The sequence below is a fragment of the Saccopteryx bilineata genome, chromosome 5, assembly GCF_036850765.1.
Source record: "Saccopteryx bilineata isolate mSacBil1 chromosome 5, mSacBil1_pri_phased_curated, whole genome shotgun sequence".
Lineage (NCBI taxonomy): Eukaryota > Metazoa > Chordata > Mammalia > Chiroptera > Emballonuridae > Saccopteryx > Saccopteryx bilineata.
In genome coordinates, this window is record NC_089494.1 from 265,793,554 (window position 1) to 265,800,494 (window position 6,941).

Below are 6,941 nucleotides of genomic sequence, written 5' to 3' on the forward strand. Positions count from 1 at the left end.
TTGAGCTCTCACTAAGTGCACTGAGCATCCTTATAACCAGTGTTTTGAACTCTATATCTAGTAGATGGCTTGTCCCCATTTTGTTTAGTGTTGTTTTTTTTCCCTCTCAACTTCTGTTCTTTCATTTGGGACATGTTTCTTTGTCTCCTCATTTTGGCAGCCTCCCTGTGTTTGTTTCTATGTATTAGGTAGAGCTGCTACATCTCCCAGGCTTGGTAGAGTAGCCTAATGTAGCAAGCAGGTCCTGTAAGGTCCAGTGGCACAGTCTCCCCAATCACCCAAGCTGGGCATTTAAGGTGCACCTCCTGTGTGGGCTGTGTACACACTTCTGTTGTAGTTGAGCCTTGATTGCTACTGGCACATCAGTGGGAGGGAGGGATTTGCCCCCAGGCCGATGAGCTGCAAGGACTGGCTGCTGCCACCACCAGCCACTGTGGAGGACCAGCTGTGCAGGGGCCCACACAAAGCAGGACTCACTTCAGCAGGGATCTGGTGCCTGCTCAGCGCACCTCTTGAGTGTGCTGCTTGTGAAGATGGTTGGGTGGTGATGGTTTGTTGTGGTCTCAAGCTGTGCACTGGTGCGCTGGCTCTGCGGCCTCCTGGGAGGCACAGGCTGAGGTCAGGTGCCGCTGTATTCTGCCTGGGACCACCTGGCATGAGCTATAAACTGAAGATGCCTGCCACTTGTGCTAGGTTTCTAAGTGCCCAGGTAAGGCCAAGCCTGAACCGGCGACCTCAGCGTTCCGCTTAGCAAGATGCTACTTGTTTGAGAGATTTTAGGAAAATGGAAAAGCCACTGGAAACAACTTTGGTGGACCCAAAAATTAGGTTGGGCAGGGTCCCAGGGAATCACCCATGCAGGGCAAACAGTGTAAGCCAGGTCGATTGACTCCATAGGGGAGAGCTCAAAAAGGAACGATGTCCTCTGCCAGCACCTCTATCTGGGCGAAAGCTGCCCCAAGCTCTTGTGCTGATGCCAGACAGTCCAGTCCTCCCTGTGTCTCTGGTGCCTTTCGAGCTGCTCCTCCAGTGCTGGCGCTCAGAGGGGGAGAGGCCAAGCCAGCCCCTGTGCAGGCCCTTTATGAGGGACCGCCAGCCTCTGGCTCCCTCAGCTTCCATCCCTGCTGGTTTTCACAGCCGGAAGTCTGGGTGGGGACTTCTCTTCTTGTCTCTGGGACCCGGGCTGGGACCCCTCACTCCTCAGGAGGGGCCTCTGCAGCTGAGATACCCCCCGATTTTTATCCCTCACACACAGGTGTGGGACAAACCCATTCTGCAACTCCACCCTTCCTATCAGTCTCCATGTGGCTTCTTTCTTCATTTTTTAAGAGTTTTAAGTTTTTTAAAAAATGTTTTGTTTATTGATTTGAGAGGGGGGCAAGGGAGCAAGAACATATTTGCTTCACTTGAGCTGTTCACTGATTGCTTCTCATATGTGCTTGATCAGACAAGCCCAGGGTTTTGAACTGGTGACCAGCATTTCAGGTCAACTCTATCCACTGCACCACCACAGGCCAGGCAAGAGTTCACATTTTTAAAACTGATTTTAGAGAAAAGGAAGGGAAAGAGAGAAACACTGATTTGTTGCTCCACTTATTGATGCATTCACTGGTTGATTCTTGTATGTGCCCTGACCAGGGATCAAATCTGCAACTTTGGTGTATTAGAACAGTGCTCTAACCAGCTGAGCTATCTGGCTAGGGATGTGACTTCTTTAAATCCCTAGTTGTAGTATTTCCATTTGGTTAGATTTCAGGTGGTTCTGAATGATGGTTGTTCTGTAGTTTAGTTGTAATTTTGATGTGGTCATGGGAGGATGTGAGTACCATATCTCCCTATGCCGCCATCTTGCCTGGTGTATGGCCATGTTTACAGCCACTTTTATCAGAAAATCAAAAGCTGGAATCATCCTGTCCAGCATAAGAATGGATGTCAGTAGCAGTTTTTATAGTGAAATACTCTACAGCCATGAAAATGAATGATGTGCAGGTCCACACACAACATCAGGTTGTGTGATCACACAACAGAGAGGAATAGACTTCTGCAAAGCTCCTGCATCAGGATGGAGGATCTAGTGACAAGGGGACTCTCTCCCCCAGACTTCTCATTATCACGAGTCCAGTGAGCCTCCTGCTGAGTCATCTTCAAGTCACCTACAAGTCATGGCTCCAGTGGCTTCTGCTCCATTGAGCGATCTCTCTGGCACTCTGTCACCTGTCCCTCCAGATTTCAGGGTAGTGGTTTGTCCTGTGACCTTGGCTCTTTGATGGGTCCAAGAAAAGTTGATTTTTCAGTTTTTCAGCTTCTTATAAGGCCAGAAGTGACAACATCTAAGCTCTTTACAAGTCAGAGCTGAAACTGTACTTTGTATTTTAATTTTTTGGTCTCATTCCCATCACAGAAGTGTGAGCTCTGGGCAAGCAACATTCTGTATCTCTGCTGACTGTCCCTGTGCAGTGTTTGCTATATGAGGGAGGGAGTGAACAACAGCCCACTGGCCACTCACAGAGGTCTTTGGCTAACCACCGGTGGAGAGACAAGCAAGCCGTTATTAAACAGCTGGGACCTCTGTGCCCTTCTACTGTCTTCTTCATTGTGTAAACACACCGTGACCCCTACGCTGGTTCCAGAATGAAGGCACCTGGCACCAGCTGCCTGGCTGCAAGCTGGACAAATGGTCTGGGAATCATCAAAGAGCACTGGCCTCCACAGTGGACACTAAACCAATGGAACCACCACAAACCTGGTATAATGCAATATTCTCTCTCAACGTAGAGGTTCATTGCAACCCCAAATTTCCAGCTGTTTCTTTTTAGCAAATTCAACAATCTTATACCTACATTTTATGTGGACCAACAAAGGTCTGTGAATCTGGGATTATGAGATTTTAGAGCACATTAAAAAGCAGACAGCAACAGAGTAACAAGAGACAGGTGAGGCTCAAAGGAAGAGAGGACCCAGAGAGACCTGGTGTGAGGCATGTGTGCTTCTGCATGCACATGTGCGCTTATGTATGTGTACATGTGCACATGAACTTGAGACGTGATCCAGGTGGCACAAGAGAATGGAGAAAGTGTACCTAGAGCAGGTGAAATGATGGACAGCTCCTCATGGGCAGATGGTGGGCTGAGACTGCTGAGGGCCTAGGCACACCCACCCAGGGTCCTGCCATCCTCAAGAACAAAACATGAGCCCTGGTGCCGAGTGGAGCCAGGGAGGGCGCAGGGGCAGTGGTACCGGCAAGGAGGTGTCAGACCACAGGTCTAGCCCCAGGCTCCAAAAGCCTGTCTACCACCTCCATCGAATGACCTTGGTCATTTGAAGAACCCAGCAGCTATGGCCCTCAGCCCTTTCCCCTCCATCTGGGTGCTGCTCTTGGGGCTCAGGGCCATAGGGAACATGCGTGGGTACTGGCTGGGCCCCGGGCAGGAAGATGGGGCAGTCCTGACCGGGGGTAGGTCAGTGAGGCAGGCTCTCTCCCTGCGACCTATGCCCCCTCCCAAGGTGGCCCCCTTTGGCTCCCACCTCCCTGCCTTTGGGCCTAGAAGGGGCTCAGAGGGAGCAAGAAGGGGTGTCAGGCCCCAGTCCACCAAAGGGCCCACTACTGTGCCTCTGCTGCTTTTGGCCAGAGCCCACAGGGTGTGCAGAATTGGTCTTCCAGCAAAAACAACATCGGGAAGAAGAGCTGAGGTCAGGGCCAGCTGCACGGCTCTTCTGGGCTTTCCGCCCTGGCGGCCGGCTCTCCTGAGTGAAGACAACCATCTGGTGTGTTGGGCCAGTGCCCAGAGAAGGACCTTGGGCCCTGTGACCAGCGCTGCTCCCTGGCTGCCCTACAGCCTATCCCCATGGCGTGCAGCATCCAGACCAGCCTGGGTCACGGGCACTGAGCCTGGCTATTTTGCCAGTGGCCCTGGCAGGAACGCCTCAGCCTAGCCGGTGTCCCTGACCCTCAGACCTGGTGCGCCGAGGCCCAAGCAGGAGTCTCCTCCGCGGCCAGAGCCCTGCTCTCCCACCTAGACGGTGCGGCAGCCTGCTGTCCCCAAAGCCCTCCGTAGACCAGCAGGTGTCCCCCTGCCAGCATTGCTGAAGACTTGGACTGGCACCCAGGGGGTACAAAAGGACCTGGTGGCATCACACAGTCCCACCCACAGCTGCTGCACCCTCAGACAGCCAGTGTGTCTCCTTTCCGTGTGTTCATGAGTGTTGTGCACAAATCACCCACTTCTCTCCCACAAGGGTGGCAGACTTGGTTCTCTTTAACTCACCAATGGTCTTGGTGATACGGACACCTTGGGTGTCTGTGCAGGACACTACTGGGATCATGAGTTACTGCTTATGCCTTCCCACCCTTCCTTTAACAAACAGTGGTTCAGCCTGTGGCGTGTCCTTGGGTCAATCTGGGGATATAGTCCCATCCCACACTGTGAGCTTTAGGGAATACACCCCAATGGTTTAAGAGAGTGCTATGTCCCCACAGCCACCTGAACCCCATGAGTTATCAAACTGCATGACTTAAGTCAAGGTAGCAGGTGAAAAATGGCACCTACAGGCAAGTTTATTTGCTTTTCTCTTAGTACTAGTGAAACTGTACACTGCCATGTCCCCGTATCCTGTGAATAACCTGCTCAAACTTCTTTCATTTTTATTTTTAATCTTTCTATTGATTTGAGAGAGAAAAAATGGAGAGGTGGTAAAGGGAGAAAAGGAGAGAGGAGAGAAGGGAAGGAGGGAGAGAGAGAGAGAGAGAGAGAGAAGCATCAACTCTTTTTTTCACCTAGTTGTTCCCTTTAGTTGTACACTCACCGACTGCTCAGACATGCCCTGACCAAGGGTCAAACCCATGACCTCTGGCACGCTGGGTTGATGCATTAGCACTGAGCTTTCCTGCTAAAGCAAACTCTTTATTTTCTATTCGGCAAATTGTGACTTGTCTTTTTCTTATTGATTTTAAAGACATCTTAACTATAATGTGGGTTATAAATATAATTTCATTTGCTGTTCACTTGTTTACATATACATTTTTCATCCTTCTCTGTCACTGGACGGTCAGCCTCAGAAGAGCAAGGAGGGATCGACTTCCCAAGCACAATGTCCCCTTCACCTGGGAGCCTGCTCTAAGCCCCCTGTCCCCCCATACACTGCTTCCAAAAGCCTACCCCACCCAGATCCAGCACACAGTCTCAGCTGGGAGTCTGCCTACTCCAGCACCTCTGAACACTCCAGAGTCTGCTGGGGATGGAGGCCAGGGCAAGGCCCAGATCAAGAGGCTGGGGTGCCCCTTGGGTAGTAAGAAGAAACATTGCTCAGGAGTCCCCCAGGCAAGAGGCAGGCTCCCTCATTGCTCTGTTAAGGGCTAGAGGACTTTGGTCCAAGTCAGTTATGTCTGGACCTAATTGGGTCCAGAAACTAAAATTCCCCATGGAGGAAAAGAGGAAAACCATCCCAAATCAACCAAGGGTCAGAGATGGGTCAGAGGTTGGTCAGAGCCTGTGTGTGGGGCTCATGACAGTCCAGTTCCAGGAACTGGAGGAGGCAGGGATGAGGTAGGTGGCTCCTTTCTGTCCTTGGGGGTTAAATGCATTGTTCTCGGCTAATTTCATATCACCCAGGGCACTGATGGCTCCCCCACAGCAGCCAGGCCAATTCTGGGCTCCACCAGGAGCCCCACTTGCTTTGTACTTCCTGGTTCTTCCAGCACATCCCTCCAACACCCCCCCCCCCACACACACACACACACAGCCCCTGTCCCCACACGGAGGGGAAGGGGAAGGCCGTCCTCCCTGGCGGTGTATCTCCGGGAAGGCCCTGCCCCCGGAAGCATGCCTTCCCGGTTCCTCCCCTTCGCCTGCCTCCTGACCTCCCCACCTGCTGTGAGCTGGGCCTCTGTCCTCTGGGTACTGCAGTCTGGTGGGGTTCAGAACAGAGCTGGCCTGTCCCCTCCTGCCCAGTCACAGGAGGAGGCTGGGGGCTGGGAGGGTGGCTCAGGCAGAGGAGGTCCTCGGGGTGGGGGCTAACCTGAGTGCCTGGAAAAAGGCCTGGGCAGGCCCAGGCGACACCAGGGAAAGAGGCCACCTCCATCTTGTTGGTGGGAATCGGGGCTTCTGGTCACAGTGCTCTCATCTGAGCAGTGAGTGGTCAAGCCGCCAATGGCCACTGCTGTCTGCCTAGTGTGTAGTCCCCTGCAGCCACCCTGGGAGCCTTGTAGCCAGACGGGGCAGCCCATGGGCAGCAGCCCAAGCTTAGGGCTGGGGGCCAGCTTTCCACAAAAGTGGTGAGTGTTTTAGCAAATGGAAGGTCCTGGAAACTGCTGAGGAAAAAACCAGTCCTGAGGCACATCCAGGCTTGGCCAAGAAGATGACAGCGATGGGGGAACAGCACCCCTCAGCTCCCCAGCTCACAGGAGAAAAGGGTGCAGGGTAGTTGGTGGGGTGGGCTCAGGTGGTCTTTAACATGGCCAATCGGGCCAGACCCTCAGTTGAGACCTGCACCCTCAACTGTTCCCTGTGGGGTACTTAAACCACCGCCCCTCAGTGAGGCTCCCCAACTCTTCTCGAGCCCTAACTAAGACCACCTAGGAGGCCAAGGCCTGCTCCTCCTCAAGGAACCCCTGCAATTCTCTCCCAAATTAGGTCACGTGCTAAGCAGGGGGAGCCTCCTTCTACTCGGAGGGTGCTGTGAGTGCTTGCTGGGCCCATTGTTGTGAATGGGTATCAGGGTGCCCCTGCCCTAGGAGGTGGCCGGTGGCCATGTCCCACTAAGCCCACTGCCCTCCACGGAGCAGACCTGCCTGCCCACAGGGGAAGGGCTCTCGGCCTGGAAAAGGCCCAGTGCATCTTCTCTGGGTCCTGCCCCTATGGCCCTCTCACCTCTGTGGCCCCAAATTCTGATGTCCATTTCTTTCCAGAGTGACCATTACCTCCCAAATCTCATCAGCTGGTCTC